The sequence below is a fragment of the Rattus norvegicus genome, chromosome 4 (genome assembly GCF_036323735.1).
Source record: "Rattus norvegicus strain BN/NHsdMcwi chromosome 4, GRCr8, whole genome shotgun sequence".
Taxonomy (NCBI): Eukaryota; Metazoa; Chordata; class Mammalia; order Rodentia; family Muridae; genus Rattus; species Rattus norvegicus.
Window position 1 is genome coordinate 138,210,253 of NC_086022.1, and position 19,727 is coordinate 138,229,979.

Genomic DNA, 19,727 nt, shown 5'->3' on the forward strand with positions numbered 1-19,727 from the left:
ATGAGATCCCATTTGTCGATTCTTGATCTTAGAGCATAAGCCATTGGTGTTTTGTTCAGGAAATTTTTTCCAGTGCCCATGTGTTCCAGATGCTTCCCTAGTTTTTCTTCTATTAGTTTGAGTGTGTCTGGTTTGATGTGGAGGTCCTTGATCCACTTGGACTTAAGCTTTGTACAGGGTGATAAGGATGGATCGATCTGCATTCTTCTACATGTTGCCCTCCAGTTGAACCAGCACCATTTGCTGAAAATACTATCTTTTTTCCATTGGATGGTTTTGGCTCCTTTGTCAAAAATCAAGTGACCATAGGTGTGTGGGTTCATTTCTGGGTCTTCAATTCTATTCCATTGGTCTATCTGTCTGTCTCTGTACCAATACCATGTAGTTTTTATCACTATTGCTCTGTAATACTGCTTGAGTTCAGGGATAGTGATTCCCCCTGAAGTCCTTTTATTGTTGAGGATAGCTTTAGCTATCCTGGGTTTTTTGTTATTCCAGATGAATTTGCAAATTGTTCTGTCTAACTCTTTGAAGAATTGGATTGGTATTTTGATGGGGATTGCATTGAATCTGTAGATTGCTTTTGGTAAAATGGCCATTTTTACCATATTAATCCTGCCAATCCATGAGCATGGGAGATCTTTCCATCTTCTGAGGTCTTCTTCAATTTCTTTCCTCAGTGTCTTGAAGTTCTTATTGTACAGATCTTTTACTTGCTTGGTTAAAGTCACACCGAGGTACTTTATATTATTTGGGTCTATTATGAAGGGTGTCGTTTCCCTAATTTCTTTCTCGGCTTGTTTCTCTTTTGTATAGAGGAAGGCAACTGATTTATTTGAGTTAATTTTATACCCAGCCACTTTGCTGAAGTTGTTTATCAGCTTTAGTAGTTCTCTGGTGGAACTTTTGGGATCACTTAAATATACTATCATGTCATCTGCAAATAGTGATATTTTGACCTCTTCTTTTCCGATCTGTATCCCTTTGATCTCCTTTTGTTGTCTGATTGCTCTGGCTAGAACTTCAAGAACTATATTGAATAAGTAGGGAGAGAGTGGGCAGCCTTGTGTAGTCCCTGATTTTAGTGGGATTGCTTCAAGTTTCTCTCCATTTAGTTTAATGTTAGCAACTGGTTTGCTGTATATGGCTTTTACTATGTTTAGGTATGGGCCTTGAATTCCTATTCTTTCCAGGACTTTTATCATGAAGGGGTGTTGAATTTTGTCAAATGCTTTCTCAGCATCTAATGAAATGATCATGTGGTTCTGTTCTTTCAGTTTGTTTATATAATGGATCACGTTGATGGTTTTCCGTATATTAAACCATCCCTGCATGCCTGGGATGAAGCCTACTTGATCATGGTGGATGATTGTTTTGATGTGCTCTTGAATTCGGTTTGCCAGAATTTTATTGAGTATTTTTGCGTCGATATTCATAAGGGAAATTGGTCTGAAGTTCTCTTTCTTTGTTGTGTCTTTGTGTGGTTTAGGTATAAGAGTAATTGTGGCTTCGTAGAAGGAATTCGGTAGGGCTCCATCTGTTTCAATTTTGTGGAATAGTTTGGATAATATTGGTATGAGGTCTTCTATGAAGGTTTGATAGAATTCTGCACTAAACCCGTCTGGACCTGGGCTCTTTTTGGTTGGGAGACCTTTAATGACTGCTTCTATTTCCTTAGGAGTTATGGGGTTGTTTAACTGGTTTATCTGTTCCTGATTTAACTTCGAAACCTGGTATCTGTCTAGGAAATTGTCCATTTCCTGAAGATTTTCAAATTTTGTTGAATATAGGTTCTTATAGTAAGATCTGATGATTTTTTGAATTTCCTCCGAATCTGTAGTTATGTCTCCCTTTTCATTTCTGATTTTGTTAATTTGGACACACTCTCTGTGTCCTCTCGTTAGTCTGGCTAAGGGTTTATCTATCTTGTTGATTTTCTCAAAGAACCAACTTTTGGTTCTGTTGATTCTTTCTATGGTCCTTTTTGTTTCTACTTGGTTGATTTCAGCTCTGAGTTTGATTATTTCCTGCCTTCTACTCCTCCTGGGTGTATTTGCTTCTTTTTGTTCTAGAGCTTTTAGGTGTGCTGTCAAGCTGCTGACATATGCTCTTTCCTGTTTCTTTCTGCAGGCACTCAGCGCTATGAGTTTTCCTCTTAGCACAGCTTTCATTGTGTCCCATAAGTTTGAGTATGTTGTGTCTTCATTTTCATTAAATTCTAAAAAGTTTTTAATTTCTTTCTTTATTTCTTCCTTGACCAGGTTATCATTGAGTAGAGCATTGTTCAATTTCCACGTATATGTGGGCATTCTTCCCTTATTGTTATTGAAGACCAGTTTTAGGCCGTGGTGGTCCGATAGCACGCATGGGATTATTTCTATCTTTCTGTACCTGTTGAGGCCCGTTTTTTGACCAATTATATGGTCAATTTTGGAGAAAGTACCATGAGGAGCTGAGAAGAAGGTATATCCTTTTGCTTTAGGATAGAATGTTCTATAAATATCCGTTAAGTCCATTTGGCTCATGACTTCTCTTAGTCTGTCTACATCACTGTTTAATTTCTGTTTCCATGATCTGTCCATTGATGAGAGTGGGGTGTTGAAATCTCCCACTATTATTGTGTGAGGTGCAATGTGTGTTTTGAGCTTTAGTAAGGTTTCTTTTACATATGTAGGTGCCCTTGTATTTGGGGCATAGATATTTAGGATTGAGAGTTCATCTTGGTTGATTTTTCCTTTGATGAATATGAAGTGTCCTTCCTTATCTTTTTTGATGACTTTTAGTTGGAAATTGATTTTATTTGATATTAGAATGGCTACTCCAGCTTGCTTCTTCTGACCATTTGCTTGGAAAGTTGTTTTCCAGCCTTTCACTCTGAGGTAGTGTCTGTCTTTGTCTCTGAGGTGTGTTTCCTGTAGGCAGCAGAATGCAGGGTCCTCGTTGCGTATCCAGTTTGTTAATCTATGTCTTTTTATTGGGGAGTTGAGGCCATTGATATTGAGAGATATTAAGGAATAGTGATTATTGCTTCCCGTTATATTCATATTTGATGTGAGGTTATGTTTGTGTGCTTTCATTCTCTTTGTTTTGTTGCCAAGACGATTAGTTTCTTGCTTCTTCTAGGGTATAGCTTGCCTCCTTATGTTGGGCTTTACCATTTATTATCCTTTGTAGTGCTGGATTTGTAGAAAGATATTGTGTAAATTTGGTTTTGTCATGGAATATCTTGGTTTCTCCATCAATGTTAATTGAGAGTTTTGCTGGATACAGTAATCTGGGCTGGCATTTGTGTTCTCTTAGGGTCTGTATAACATCAGTCCAGGATCTTCTGGCCTTCATAGTTTCTGGCGAGAAGTCTGGTGTGATTCTGATAGGTCTCCCTTTATATGTTACTTGACCTTTTTCCCTTACTGCTTTTAATATTCTTTCTTTATTTTGTGCGTTTGGTGTTTTGACAATTATGTGACGGGAGGTGTTTCTTTTCTGGTCCAATCTATTTGGAGTTCTGTAGGCTTCCTGTATGTCTATGGGTATCTCTTTTTTTAGGTTAGGGAAGTTTTCTTCTATGATTTTGTTGAAGATATTTACTGGTCCTTTGAGCTGGGAGTCTTCACTCTCTTCTATACCTATTATCCTTAGGTTTGATCTTCTCATTGAGTCCTGGATTTCCTGTATGTTTTGGACCAGTAGCTTTTTCCGCTTTACATTATCTTTGACAGTTGAGTCAATGATTTCTATGGAATCTTCTGCTCCTGAGATTCTCTCTTCCATCTCTTGTATTCTGTTGGTGAAGCTTGTATCTACAGCTCCTTGTCTCTTCTTTTGGTTTTCTATATCCAGGGTTGTTTCCATGTGTTCTTTCTTGATTGCTTCTATTTCCATTTTTAATTCCTTCAACTGTTTGATTGTGTTTTCCTGGAATTCTTTCAGGGATTTTTGCGATTCCTCTCTGTAGGCTTTTACTTGTTTATTAATGTTTTCCTGTGCTTCCCTAAGTGTGTTCAGGTCTTTCCTGAAGTCCTCCAGCATCATGATCAAATATGATTTTGAAACTAGATCTTGCTTTTCTGGTGTGTTTGGATATTCCATGTTTGTTTTGGTGGGAGAATTGGGCTCCGATGATGGCATGTAGTCTTGGTTTCTGTTGCTTGGGTTCCTGCGCTTGCCTCTCGCCATCAGATTATCTCTAGTGTTACTTTGTTCTGCTATTTCTGACATTGGCTAGACTGTCCTATAAGCCTGTGTGTCAGGAGTGCTGTATACCTGTTTTCCTCTCTTTCAGTCAGTTATGGGGACAGAGTGTTCTGCTTTCGGGCGTGTAGTTTTTCCTCTCTACAGGTCTTCAGCTGTTCCTGTGGGCCTGTGTCTTGAGTTCACCAGGCAGCTTTCTTGCAGCAGAAAATTTGGTCTTACCTGTGGTCCCGAGGCTCAGGTTTGCTCGTGGGGTGCTGTCCAGGGGCTCTCTGCAGCGGCAGCAACCAGGAAGACCTGTGCCGCCCCTTCCAGGAGCTTCAGTGCACCAGGGTTCCAGATGGTCTTTGGCTTTTTCCTCTGGCTTCCGAGATGTGTGTGCAGGGAGCAGTCTCTTCTGGTTTCCCAGGCCTGTCTGCCTCTCTGAAGGTTTAGCTCTCCCTCCCACGGGATTTGGGTGCAGAGAACTGTTTATCCGGTCTGTTTCCTTCAGGGTCCGGCGGTGTCTCCGGCAGGGGTCCTGCCGCTCCTGGGCCCTCCCCCACGGGAGCCCAGAGGCCTTATACAGTTTCCTCTTGGGCCAGGGATGTGGGCAGGGGTGAGCAGTGTTGGTGGTCTCTTCCGCTCTGCAGCCTCAGGAGTGCCCACCTGACCAGGCGGTTGGGTCTCTCTCTCACCGGGTCTGGGAGCAGAGAGCTGCTGCGGGCCGGGATCCGCGGGTGTGGGACTTCCGGTAAACACAGAACGTGCCCGGTTCTAGAGAAATTCTGCTTCCGTGTGTCCCAAGCTCACCAGGCAGCTTTCTTGCAGCAGAAAATTTGGTCTTACCTGTGGTCCCGAGGCTCAAGTTCGCTCGTGGGGTGCTGCCCAGGGGCTCTCTGCAGCGGCAGCAACCAGGAAGACCTGTGCCGCCCCTTCCGGGAGCTTCAGTGCACCAGGGTTCCAGATGGTCTTTGGCTTTTTCCTCTGGCTTCCGAGATGTGTGTGCAGGGAGCAGTCTCTTCTGGTTTCCCAGGCCTGTCTGCCTCTCTGAAGGTTTAGCTCTCCCTCCCACGGGATTTGGGTGCAGAGAACTGTTTATCCGGTCTGTTTCCTTCAGGGTCCGGCGGTGTCTCCGGCAGGGGTCCTGCCGCTCCTGGGCCCTCCCCCACGGGAGCCCAGAGGCCTTATACAGTTTCCTCTTGGGCCAGGGATGTGGGCAGGGGTGAGCAGTGTTGGTGGTCTCTTCCGCTCTGCAGCCTCAGGAGTGCCCACCTGACCAGGCGGTTGGGTCTCTCTCTCACCGGGTCTGGGAGCAGAGAGCTGCTGCCGCCCTGTTTCCTTTAAGGTCCCCCTTTACATCTCTCTTTTTAGGTATAGCAGGACTTGGCTTTACGGTCATTTTGTGGCATGTCTCTTACCTGCTTCTTCTTCTACTTCTTTTTTTTTTAGAAGAATCATCAGATCTTTTACAGATGTCAAACAGAGTTACATAAGTTCAACCTCCAAAGTCTTCTCTGATAGAAGTTGGTGGTCAATGACAGGTAAGACCATCTTAAAAATCTTCTCAACCTTAGGCGGTAATGAATGCAAGACTATTCATATGCCAATGGCAGGTAAGAGCTGTGTTTTCAGATGGCAACCTAAGAAATTTTTTGCTTTGTGACTGATAAGGTGCAAGGCTCTTACAGATTAAAAATACAGCAAGATTTTCTTAGAGGTAAATCAACCTAAGACAGGGCATGAATGCTAAGATTCATGTATCAATGATGGATAATGTTCACACTTCTTGAACGGATGCCTATGACAGGCACAGTCTTTCTGCACCAATAGCTGAAATACTTTTGGCTTGTATAGATAAAAAAGGGGGGGACGTGTGTCAAGGACATCTGTAGTTACCTTTGGCTGACTTCCAGCTTGCGATTATTCATGAATGAGTCTGCTAACATCTGTCTTTGTTTTTAATAAAGACATGAATTACATCCTGCCAAGTTCCTCTGCTTATGCATATGTCCTTGAGAGACCGTCCAAGTCTGAAAATGGGTTTAGTCAAACATAGATACTCTGTACCATAAACTCACTACATAAGCATATGGGGTCATGGTTTAACCTCTTGAAATTGCTCATGCTTTCTGTTGCTTTCCTTTAAACGACACTGAGGAAATACACTCACTTCTGGTGTGGTATTGACCTGCAGCCCTCCCAAATCTGTCTTGTGCATCGTCTTTATGCTTTTCCTATAATCATCCTCACTCTGCTAGTCATGGTTTTCTTGACGACAGACTGGCTGGCTCTGCCAGACATCTCCTGTTATTGAAAGCAAAGTTATCATGCTTGGGAATTATTCTTATTGAATGTTGTAAATTTCAAAATTTTTATTGTTATCTAAAGTTTTAAATTTAACTAATTTCCAAATATGTTTCTAATTTCATCTGTTTTATTTTTTACACCATTTAAATTTATTATTTAGCTCAATATATAGCATTATGCATCTTATTAAAAAGCATCCAGGTCATCTGTCTTAAAAATTCAAATGACAGACATGCTCTGACACATTCATTTTATATCTGTTAGCACATTTTATGTACAAATGGCTAAGTATTAATGTTTATTGATAAAAACACTAGAACAATCCAAGGCTGGACCCCCAGTGAACAGGATTCTCGGGGGGATGGCAGTAATGGGGGGAGGATGGGGAAGTGAATACCCATATAGAAAGGGAGGGGAAGAGGTTAGGGGGATGTTGGCCTGGAAACTGGGAAAGGGAATAACATTTGAAGTGTAAATAAGAAATACCCAATTTGACTAAGCCAATACCTAAAGACTATACATGGACTGACCCTGGACTCTGACCTCATAGATAGCAATGAATATCCTAGTAAGAGCACCATTGGAAGGGGAAGCCCTGGGTCCTGCTAAGACTGAACCCCCAGTGAACTAGAGTGTTGGGGGGAGGGCGGCAATGGGGGGGGTTGGGAGGGGAACACCCATAGGGAAGGGGAGGGGGGTGGGGGATGTTTGCCTGGAAACCGGGAAAGGGAATAACACTCGAAATGTATATAAGAAATACTCAAGTTAATAAAAAAAAGAAAAAAGTAATATCCAATTTAATAAAGATGGAAAAAATATGGACATTTGTGCCTTGAAGTATTATACAGCTAGTATGCTTAAATTGCTGATTTTTGGGTGGTGTGAATAAATTATATGAAAAAACATCTGGAGACATTTTAGGTTTTCATAATGAAAAATGGGATCAATGTGTATTGGCCATTTATTTAGTGCAGCATAGAAATGTTACAAAACACTCCACCAAAATCATAGGAAGTCTACTTCTATTGTGCCCTAAAGATAGTTCTTTACCTTAACCTAAAATGCCAGTATTACAGTTAAAGTTTGGCTCTATGTATCCTCCACAGGCTTTCGAATTAAAGGTTTGGTCCTCAGCTGATGTCTCTCTCTCTCTCTCTCTCTCTCTCTCTCTCTCTGTGTGTGTGTGTGTGTGTGTGTGTGTGTGTGTGTGTGTGTGTATGTGTTTAACCCTCTAACCTCTTCTAGGGATTATACTTTTAACAAATTCAAAGGTGAAATTGTTTGTTGATAGTGTGTACACTGTAGAGAAAGTAGATGATGGCAGGATATTAATTTGAAGGATATATCTTTTCTTGGTCTCTTTATCTCCACTCTTTTCACTATTGGCTGCCACAAGGTGAGTAGCGTCCATGATTCCTTGTTGCTGCACCCATAGTTATCTGCCCCATCTCAGGCCACAAAGTAAAAATTCTGACAGAATGATTCAAACCAAACGTTGGCTTTAAAAAAGAAAGAAAATTGGGTAATACAATCCTTAAGGTTGGAAAAGCCAATCTTAGAATAATAAGCAGGGAATTACATGGAATTAATAAATGACATGCAGGAAGCAGTAAAATGTCTCTTAAGAATGTGTAAACCCATGTAATAACATGGGCACAGTTAATTTTACAGGACTACTAAGACAAAGGAAATATGGAAAGATAATACTTGAAGCTTTTAAGACTGTCAACATCCCCTGGGGAAGAGAGAACCAAAATATTTGATTGAAAGAGAATAGAGGAAGAGCAAAAGTATGAACATGGTTATATTTTTGCTTGATTTTGTATATGTTTAGATATAAACAATTTAACACGATCAATAACTGCATTCAGAACTTAATTGTTCACTTAACTGGTGGGGAAATACCACTAAAAATATATGGTTTGTATATCTCACTCTTGATGTAACCATTGTTTTTCCCCAAAAAAGGAAAAATAAAAGTGAATAATTTGTGGTAGTAGGGAACTGTGTTTGTGTTCTTCCGCTTTAATCTCTCTCTCTTTCTATATATACGTATAATGGCTGTACACACACACACATATACACACACACACACACCTATGTATGTATGTGTGTGTGTATTCTGTATATATAATATATTCTATATATTATATTATATATATATAAAAATTTACACACAGACATACACACAATTCTTCTTGACATTCTGAGTTTACTAGCATTTCTTGTGGTCTATGGCTTTCTAGGTATATAGTAGTTATTTAATTGTGTAAGTTAATACTGTCACATTTACTATAGGCTACTGTATAGTAACTCATTCTAATACCTGTTTGTTTGATAATGTTCTCCCTTTTACCTACCTCTCTGTCTGTAATAAATTGACCAATTCTTTATACCTCAGCTCTTTAAATACATTACATTCTTGTCCTCTTATAACCACCGTCACCAACATAAAGTCTTCTTTGTAGTCTGCCCTTGCTAGCCTTAATGACACAGAGTACATTCTCTCAGATAACAGTGCCTGTACTAGGTTGAACTGTGGGCATGTCTGTGAAGAATTATGTTAATTATTAATTGACTTATGAGGGCCTAGCCCACCTTTCCAGTTTCTGCCCAGGCTTTTGCAAAAATGGACGACTGTGATCTGGAAGTGTAAGCCAAATAATCTCTCTCTTCTCTTAAGTTGCTTTGATCACAGGGTTTTTAATTAATTAATTAATTAATTAATCCCAAATGTTGCTAATCCTGGTCCCCTCTTGAAGAGTTCCTTCCCCCACGAACCCTCCCCTTCACCTCTGAACGGGCAGCCCTCCCAATCATCGCACCTTGTTGCATCAAGTCTGTACAGGTTTAGGTGCATCACTCCCACTGAGGCCAGAAGATGTAGCCACCTGCTACATATGTGTTGTGGGTCTTGGACCAAGCCATGTGTGCTCTTCGGTGGGTGGCTCAGTCTTTGGGAGCTCTCAGGGATCTAGGTTAGTTGATACTATTGGTCTTCCTGTGGAGTTGCTATCTCTTTGAGGACTTTCAATCCTTCCCCTAACTCATTTACAATGGTACCAAATTTCCATACAATATTTTTTTGTGTGTATCTGCATTTGTTTCAGTCAGCTTCTCTCAGAGGGTTGCTATGCTAGGTTTCTGACTGTAAGCACAATACAGCATCATTAACAGAGGGAGGAATTGGGGCCTTCCCATAGAATGGGTCTCAAATTGGACCAGTCACTGGTTGTCAGTTCCTTCAATCTTTCCTCCATCTTTGTCCCTGGATTTCTTTCAGTTTATGTCCCTATCTGGGGGTTCTGCTTGACTACTAGAGGTGGTCTCTTCAGGTTCCATATCCCAACCATTGGACATTTCTGCTAAGGTCACCTTCATTGACTGCTAGGAGCCTCCCTCATCACAGATTACTAGGATTTCCTAGAGAATCCCCTGTTCCCTACCCCCAGCACCTGCATCTTACCATTTATTTTCCTGGCTCTCAGCCTGATCTTGCTCCTTACTTTCCCTCCTCTTCCCTCTCTAACCCAGGTATCTCCTGCTCTCTACCTCTCATACCTATTTTGTTCCCCCTTCTAGGTAGGATTCAAGCATCCACACTTGAACCTTCCTTCTTGTTTAACTTTTTTGGGTATTCTGAGCTCTTTTGATAATATCCACTTATTCAGTGAGTACATTTCATGCATGTCCTTTTGGGTCTGGGTTTCCTCACTCAGAGTGATGTGATCGAGTTCTATCCATTTGCCTGTAAAACTCATGATGCCCTTGTTTTTAAAAGCTGGATCGTATTCTTCTGTGTAAATGTACCACACTTTCTGCATACATTTTTCAGTTGAGGGACATTTGGGTTGCTTCCAGTTTCTAGCTATTACACTACATAACGTTGCTATGAACATAGTGGAGCAAGTGCCTTGAGTTATCATGAAGTATCTTTTGGGTATATGCTCCACAGTGGTACAGATGGGTCTTCAGTTAGAACTATTTTCAATTTTCCGAGAAACTGCCAGATTAATTTTCAGAGTGGTTTTACAAGTTTTCAGCCCCACCAAAAATGGAGAAATTTTCCCCTTTCACTACATCCTCACCATCATGTGTTGTCACTTGAGTTTTTAATCATAGTTGATCTGATTGTGTTAAGGTGGAATCTCAGGGTCGTTTTTATTTCCATTTCTTTGATGACTAAGAATGTTGAGCATACTTTTAAGAGTTCCTTGACCATTTGAAATTCCTCTGTTGAGAATTCTCTGTTTAGTTCTGTACCTCATTTTTTTGATTGGGTTATTTGGTATTTTGGAGTCTAACTTCTTGAGTTCTTTATGTACTTTGGATATTAGCTTTCTGTCAGATATAGGGTTAATGAAGATCTTTTCCCAATTTGTAAGCTGCTGGTTTTTCCTAGTGTCCATTGCCTTACAAAAGCTTTCCACTTTTATGAGGTCCCATTGATTAATTCTTGACCTTAGTGCCTAAGCTATTGGTGTTCTATTCAGGACATTTTCTACAGTATCAATTTATTCAAGACTGTTTGCCACTTTCTCATTTATTAGATTCAGTGTTTCCAGTTTTACATTGAGGTATTTGATCCGTTTGGACTGAGTTTTGTGGAGTGTGATACATCTGGATATATTTGCATTCTTCTACATGTAGAGATCCAGTTAGATCAACATCATTTATTGAAGATATCATTCCTGTTCCATTGTATGGTTTTGGCTACTTAGAGTATTTATTGTATCATACAGAAAGAAACTAGAAGATAGACCATTTGGCATTTTTAAAGAGTTAATATAGTCATTTGGATTCTATTTTAGTTTTCATTGTCTGTTGTTTTATTTTGCTTTAGTGTTGAGACTAGGAATTTGAATTGGTGGCTTACACAATTTGTTTTTGAGACATGGTCTCTTCATGTAATCTTGGCTGTTCTGGAACTTGCTATGTGGACTAGGGTGGCCTTGAACTTCAGAGACTCACCTTCCTCTGACTCTCAAGTGCCAAAAAGTTCAGAAGAGCCAATGAAGTTAAAGCAGAAGGAAAGTCCAAGTGTAGTTTCTTGAATCCTACTTAGAAGGAACTACATAGTTACGAGGGAAGGAGAGGGAAATAGGGGAGCTGGATCAGGCATGGGGAGAGAGAGGAGAAATTCCTCAACAGAGGAATCATAAATGACTAAGAAACACTTAAAGAAATATTCAGCATCCTTAGTCATCAGGGAAATGCACATCAAAATGACTCTGAGATTCCACCTTATACCAATCAGAATGGCTAAGATAAAGAACTCAAGAATTAAAGGCATGCTCTACCATGACTGGACCAAGGGGCTTACAAAAGCTAGGCAAGACCTCTGAACTATATTCCTGGCTGACCCTTGTGCCATGATCTTCTGCTCTTCTTTGGCTTCATTTTCTTGCATTGCTGTTCATTCTGCTCCAGCGCAGGTACATATGTGTTCTGAGAAAGCATGGGATTTGTTTCCATGAGTCTAATGGAAGCATTCTCCAGCTAAGGAGTCCTAAGCCCTGATATGTTGTTATTTTCTTTTGATTTAGCTCTTCAGGAAATACTACATTTCTTCTAGATGCATATCCAATCAGTTTACATAGTGGATTCTAGTTACACAAAGATCTCACTAATATTGAACTAGCAAATACTGAACATGTACTCTTGAGGTCTGCATTATTGTGTCTAATTTGTAAAGATATTCCCATCCATTCCTCTACTTGTCATTATTCACACACACACACACACACACACACACACACACACGTGTGTGTGTTTTCAATTAACACATGTTGCAAATTCACTAGGTTTGTACTACCTCAGTGCAATGTTCATGCCTGAGCAAGTTCTCTGAAGCATTTATATGTTCTTCAATGGGTCCGCCACAACTGTCAAGCACTCAGAAAACTGACAGTATATTAGCACCATGGTCTTGAAATGCATTTTCAAGAGTGAAATAAAGATGAGAAAAAAGGTGAAATCTACCACACTCAATATGTCACTATGTGATCCATAAGGGAGGCTTGCTTACTGTATGAAAGCAAAACTTGTAAAAGAGAAAAAGACCTTTATCCACTGTAGCTGAGAGAGTGTATATAGCACAATTCACATTTTTGTCATCTGCGCCTGTCCTTGCATAATCATGTAAGCACTGTGGGTATTAAATTGGGGCTTAGAAATAGATTCTAGCAAGCATGATGATTGGCATGTATGAAAGTTACTAATAATAAAGATTCATTATGTGTTAAAGAACTTTCCTTTCACACTATTTGATATTATTATGCATTTAATGCAGCAGAATTGTATTAAAGTTTGAGATAAGTAAAGGTCTGTGTCCATAGACTCTTTATACCTTATGATATTTATGCTTTGCTGTTCTAATCTGAGACACTTAGGAAATGTGGTAAGAGTACTCAGCTACATTCTTCATCAGTAAATTATGTATCATGACAGAATTTCTGATATCATGAAATGATGCATGTAAAACTCAGTCTGGTGTGAATCTCTCAGGATAATACACACTACTGGGGTGTATTTTCTTACACGCTACACGTGTGAATTGTGTATGTTTCTTTTCTAAAGATTGCAGCCTTTCAGTATGATTAATTCAAGTCCATTTCATTTCTACTGTAATTAGTATAGTGCACAGTGTGTGGCCCTACTATTTAGTTTGGGTAGGAAAATTTTGTTAAGGGAACCTTAGTGTTTCCATAGGAATTTCAGAAATGTTGCTACACCCGAGGTCTCCAGTCCTCAAGAGTCAATTTCCCACTGTCTGGGAAGTTGCAAGACTCTGAAAGTATCTTCAGAGTTTGCATGCGCCACTAAAAACAGGGCTTGCTTTTGATTGAGGAATATAAATTTATTGACAAATGAGTAGTCAAGTTTTTAAGGATTTCTTTTTTTTTTTTTTTTTTTTTGGATGTCAGGAGGTGATTCGGCAGTCAAGTGCCAGCCTTTTTTAAGAATGAGGATTTAACTTCAAGCTCACATATTTTTTGTTCAGACTGATAACTTGTTCTCTGTTTTTCTAAAGTACAGGCAGGTTGTGGTGTACCCTACTGAAAATATCTGTGTTATGGAACCCATGTAAGAGTGGCTGGGTGGCTTGTACATGCCGATCCTACCAGTGTTGAGGAAGAGACACGAAGATCTCTCAGCCACTGGTTATCCTAGAAGACATTTTGTGTTCCAGGCCAGCGAAAGACCTGTCTCCAGAACAAAAAATAGCAAATGATATCTAATTGCCCTCTGGATTCCACATACATAAGCATATTTGGAAAGACCAACATGAATCCCCATTAATATGTATGGCTTTGAATGTATACACATAAGAGGTATTAATTGAGCAAATTCTGAGGAAATAAGATTAGAAATTTATTATGTTTAGAAGCTTTAGGAGCTTGTGTACTTTAAGGCTGAACAAAATAGACTTTTCAGATGCTCGTTGATAGATTCTTCTATTTACTTCAGGAAGATATATATGTATATATATTATATATATTTATGGGGTGTGGGGTGGGGGTATGGAGTGAGTCTACTTTGTTTTGAGCAGAAACTCTTGGTCATGAGTACAGTAAGACAATATTAAAATATTAAATGCATAACATATTAATAGCATGATTTTTCCATCATTACTTTAATCATTCTAAGTTTATAAGGATTATTATTATAATTTCTAGGAAACCTGGATGGAGCTGTTAAGTAACTCAGTTAACTTCAGAAAGGTAGTATATTTACAAGTGAAATTTCACTTGTGAACATTTTGTCTGAGGCCATTTGCATTTTTAATGCTTACTTAACCATCAGCACTAGTATTTAGAGCTGAAGGGCTGGAAGGAAATATATTCATGTTTCTGTTTATGAAAATGTCATCCTGGAAATGAAGATAAAAAGCTATTTTAGGAAATCTAATAACCGAGACCAAATCAAAGGAGCTACAGTGGAAGATTATTACATCAACAATTTTTCTCTATTTCTGTCATTTAAAATTCACATGATTAGCTTAAGGATGAAGGTCGCTGAAGGGAACATTCTGTGTCCCCCACCCCAACATGTGCCTGTTCAAAACAGGTAAACGTTCATATCACACAGGCAAGCAATGAAATTGTTGTATGCAAACTTGTTGTGGAAGGAAACAAGTTTGTCCAAAATGTGTCTGCCTGCCTTAGGGAATAACTTGGTTGTGCATCCTCCTAGAATGTGCAGAGCAAAGTTTCAAATCTGAAGCTCCAATATGCCGGATGTGAGAGTTCTGAAAGCTACAATGTAAGAATTAACTGACCCCCAATCACTCATTTGTCTAGATAGATTAAAATGATGTAATGTAGAAGTAGCTCAGAATCTAGCATATAGTGAAGCAAAAACATTGCATATTTCTGTAGTGAATTCTATGATAAAAATATTTTATCTGAGTGCAGTTATCAAATCTGCTTCTTACTCTGTCATTGTAATACAAAGCTAAATATCTTAGTGCATTTACTCATTTCATTTTTAAATTTAAGTACTTAAGATGTAAAATGCTGTGAAAACATCCTGAGTTTTAGAAGTAAAATTGTAATGATAGCTCCATTTTTAGAAACTAAACCAAATTATAAAAAAGAGCGTAGACCTAGTTAAGCCCTGCCATGCTCCATTCATTCCAAAACATTACTGTAACCAGCATCTGCTGAAGGAAGGACAAACGGACCTCCTTTATATTTATCAGTAAATTAAGAGTTACTTGTTTCCTTATAGTCCCCAACCCTTTTCCCTGCTTCAAGAGAATTACAGTTGAACATGAATCTTTGCTTCTCTTCTAAACCAACACCGTTTACCTTTCTTTAGCCTATTACTTATTGGTAACTACTAGAAAGTTTGTTCTCCTTCTGTCTTTGACCAAATGGATCTGATCAGCACTGGGTACAATACCAATCAGTAGAATCATTGAGACTAAAGGTATATCCTAATAGTAGAATGAGTTCTGAGCATGTACAAGGATCTTGATTCAATGTCCGGAAACAAACATGAGCAAACAAATGCATGCACTTTCGGTGCAAAGGTGCTTACCTATGCACATGCGCACGTGCGCACTAGTGCGCGGGCGTGCGCACGCTCGCACACACACACACACACACACACACACACACACACACACAATCACTAGGTCAGTGAGAAGTGTTGCCTTGCACCTTGGACATGCTAACAGGTGCTCTTGTGGGTACTGAGTATGGATTGCTTTGAATTATTGCCAAGATGACAAAAGATATATTGATGTATCAAAATATAGGAAATACGGCTAAGTTTAAATTATCAAATCAGTAACAGAAAATTCTGTATGATATGTGCTTAGTATTGGCAACAACAGTTTAAGTGAAAAGTCCTTTTTGATTACTAGGATGGCTATGAGATTTGGGTTTTTTTTTTTGTTTTTTTTTTTTTTTGTTTGTTTGTTTTTAAGTTAGTATCAAAAAAACTCTCAGCATACCATTCTACTGACCTAATATTTCTCATAAATTCCATTGAGATAACTGTGTTAAATACATTAGTGTTCTTATAGAACAATCCTCAGGCCAACCTAAGTTGCATAGCTACTGCAAATTGTGGACTATTGCGATAGATGCAGGAGTCATATATTGCCTAGCACATCTATGGACAAATGTTTTAAGGTTTACTCTTTTGCTTATTTTGCAGATCTGATGTGTAAATATCTGTGAATCAAAGCAGAAAAAAATTTGCTAGCTATAAAGTAAGAAAAGGCAAAACCATATATGCAGAGGAAAAAAGAAGCAATTGACAAATGTTATTCTTTACACTAAGCCGGTTGCTACTTATTGTAGTCCACTCCCCGGGCCTTAAAACATCTTAGTATTCTTGTAAATTTCCCTTTGATACTTGAATGTAAAAATTCCTTCCTAGGCTCCCATGTTTGAAGCTAAAGAATCTCTTTGGAACAGGGGAATCATGGGATGAGGGTGGGATTGGCTTGCAGTCTTATTGTCTGGCCTTGCTTCCTGTTGCATCCTGACTGTGGATGCAGTCCTTTCACTGGCTTCCTGTCTCTCCTGTTTTGCATTCTGAACATTAATGGAAGGTATCTATTTCAAAGTAAGATTGTGTTAACCTAGCCCACGATACACGTGAGTAATATTGAGGTCAATGTTTAAATACTTTAACCAAGTCTGGTTGATGTGCTATAAAGTCTTATTCAAAGAACACTCTGATTAGAATGTTGTTTCTTATGCTTTTGTACAAACCCCATGCTAATGCTTATAAATCATGGCAGAATTTGATACTTGGTTTTCCCTAGAATCTTTTACATCCTTGTAGCTTAAAATATTTTCTAGACTTAACCAAAGTATAGAGAAGCCCAAGCCAGAGTTCCACTAGTCTATTAATAGCCCATAATTATAAAAATACTTTCAAGTACCAAAATACATAATATAATGATATGCCAGTTTACTGTTGTTTTGAAATTATGAGATAGAATAAATCTAACCTGGATATAATAACAAGATGCATTTTCACTGAATTTCCATGGTTTATTTTTGTCACAGATATTTATGACTAATTTGCTATTCTAAATAAAGAGAATTGGTAGGCAAATGAAGTTGGCTTCAAACCTAATCACTGATGGCAGTTGTGTTTTAAAAATGTAATAAAGTTTACTTTTAGGAACAAATACTTGACAAATGGTGGATCTTGGTAGTTTTAGGTGACAGGATTTATTTGCAGGAGCAGCATGGGGCAGAGCATGCGGGAGTCATTACTGTTCCAACTTGGGCACATACCCCAAGAGGGAATCCAGGCCTGACATTGCCTGGATAGCTGGGACATAGAGGCTGAATATCCCAGAGACATTAGGATGGACCCAAATAGAGCTGATCAAACAAAACAACAACAACAACAACAACAACAACAACAACAACAACAACAACAACAAGCCACCAACAAAGCCACCAACAAAGCCAAAACATACTACACCAAAATGAAAGTCAATGAAATGACTCCTAATGATCTTCTGCTACATTCCTAAAACAGTGTTTAGTCCCACTCATCATCAGAACAACTTCCTCTAGCAACTGAGGGGAGCAGAGACTCACAGCCAAACATTACGTGGGACTCAGAGAACCACACAGAACAGGAAAATGAATGATTGTAAGAACCAGAAGGGTCAAGGGCACATAAGCATAGCCCACATAATCAAATTAGCAATATTCAGACAGAAGTTAACAGACTTTCTAGATTTGAATAAATGAATACATGACATGTCCAAACTTGTGCGGGGCATAAAAAAGCATTTGTAATAGGGGAGTTAAGCACTAAGCTCCTACACTAAAATAAACATAAAGATCTCATACTTAAGAGAGCTTCAAAGAACAAAAAAAGAAATCAAAATCAATAAAACAAACAGATGCCTCTGAGAAAACCAATAAGATTGACAAACCCTTTCCAAATAGAGTTGGGGAAAGAGAGGGACAGACAGACAGAGAGATACAGGTAGAGAAACAGAGGATCCAAGTTAACAATATTAGAAATGAAGAAGAGGCATAACACACCAAAAAATGCAGAGAATCATAAATACATACTTTAAGTAATGATACTGCACCAAATTGGAAAAATCTAAAAGAAGTAGATAATTTTTTCAATATGTATGTACCACTTAACAAATTTAAGTCAGGATCAGAAACGCAATTTAAACAGATCTAGTTAAATAGAAGCAGTGAATAAGTCTCCTCACCTCCCCCTCCCCAAAAGAAAAGCAAAGCAAGAAAGTTTTGGCATACAATTCTACCAGACATTCAAAGAGGAGTTAGTGCCAACATGTCTCAAATTATACCACAAAAGTAGAACTAGAAACAACATTGCCCATTTTGTTTCACACGACCAGAGTTACCACAATAATAAAACCAAAAAAGACCCAACAGAGAAAGAGGATTAAAAACCAATTTTCCACCAGAGAACTACTAAAGCTGATAAACAACTTCAGCAAAGTGGCTGGGTATAAAATTAACTCAAATAAATCAGTAGCCTTCCTCTACACAAAAGAGAAACAAGCCGAGAAAGAAATTAGGGAAACGACACCCTTCATAATAGACCCAAATAATATAAAGTACCTCGGTGTGACTTTAACCAAGCAAGTAAAAGATTTGTACAATAAGAACTTCAAGACTCTGAAGAAAGAAATTGAAGAAGACCTCAGAAGATGGAAAGATCTCCCATGCTCATGGATTGGCAGGATTAATATAGTAAAAATGTCCATTTTACCAAAAGCGATCTACAGATTCAATGCAATCCCCATCAAAATACCAATCCAATTCTTTAAAGAGCTAGACAGAACAATTTGCAAATTCATCAGGAATAACAAAAAACCCAGGATAGCTAAAGCTATCCTCAACAATAAAAGGACTTCAGGGGGAATCATTATCCCTGAACTCAAGCAGTATTACAGAGCAATAGTGATAAAAACTGCATGGTATTGGTACAGATACAGACAGATAGACCAATGGAATAGAATTGAAGACACAGAAATGAACCCACACACCTATGGTCACTTGATTTTTGACAAAGGAGCCAAAACCATCAAATGGAAAAAAGACAGCATTTTCAGCAAATGGTGCTGGTTCAACTGGAGGTCAACATGTAGAAGAATGCAGATCGATCCATGCTTATCACCCTGTACAAAACTTAGGTCTAAGTGGATCAAGGACCTCCACATCAAACCAGATACACTCAAACTAATAGAAGAAAAACTAGCGAATCATCTGGAACACAATGGCACTGGAAAAAATTTCCTGAACAAAACACCAATGGCTTGTGCTCTAAGATCAAGAATTGACAAATGGGATCTCATAAAACTGCAAAGCTTCTGTAAGGCAAAGGACAGTGTGGTTAGGACAAAACGGCAACCAACAGATTGGGAAAAGATCTTTACCAATCCTACAACAGATAGAGGCCTTATATCCAAAATATACAAAGAACTCAAGAAGTTAGACCGCAGGGAGACAAATAACCCTATTAAAAAATGGGGTTCAGAGCTAAACAAAGAATTCACAGCTGAGGAATGCCGAATGGCTGAGAAACACCTAAAGAAATGTTCAACATCTTTAGTCATAAGGGAAATGCAAATCAAAACAACCCTGAGATTTCACCTCACACCAGTGAGAATGGCTAGGATCAAAAACTCAGGTGACAGCAGATGCTGGCGAGGATGTGGAGAAAGAGGAACACTCCTCCATTGTTGGTGGGATTGCAGACTGGTACAACCATTC

General features: G+C 38.9%; 1 long non-coding RNA gene across 1 annotated transcript in view; it reads left to right on the forward strand.

Moving 5' to 3' along the window:
- LOC102549329 (uncharacterized) overlaps positions 1-19,727 on the forward strand; it is a 145,088-nt gene that overhangs the window by 37,571 nt on the left and 87,790 nt on the right. The window contains exon 2 of the long non-coding RNA XR_010066248.1: positions 5,623-5,714. This is a non-coding gene — a long non-coding RNA (uncharacterized LOC102549329). The remainder of the gene's footprint in view (positions 1-5,622; positions 5,715-19,727) is intronic.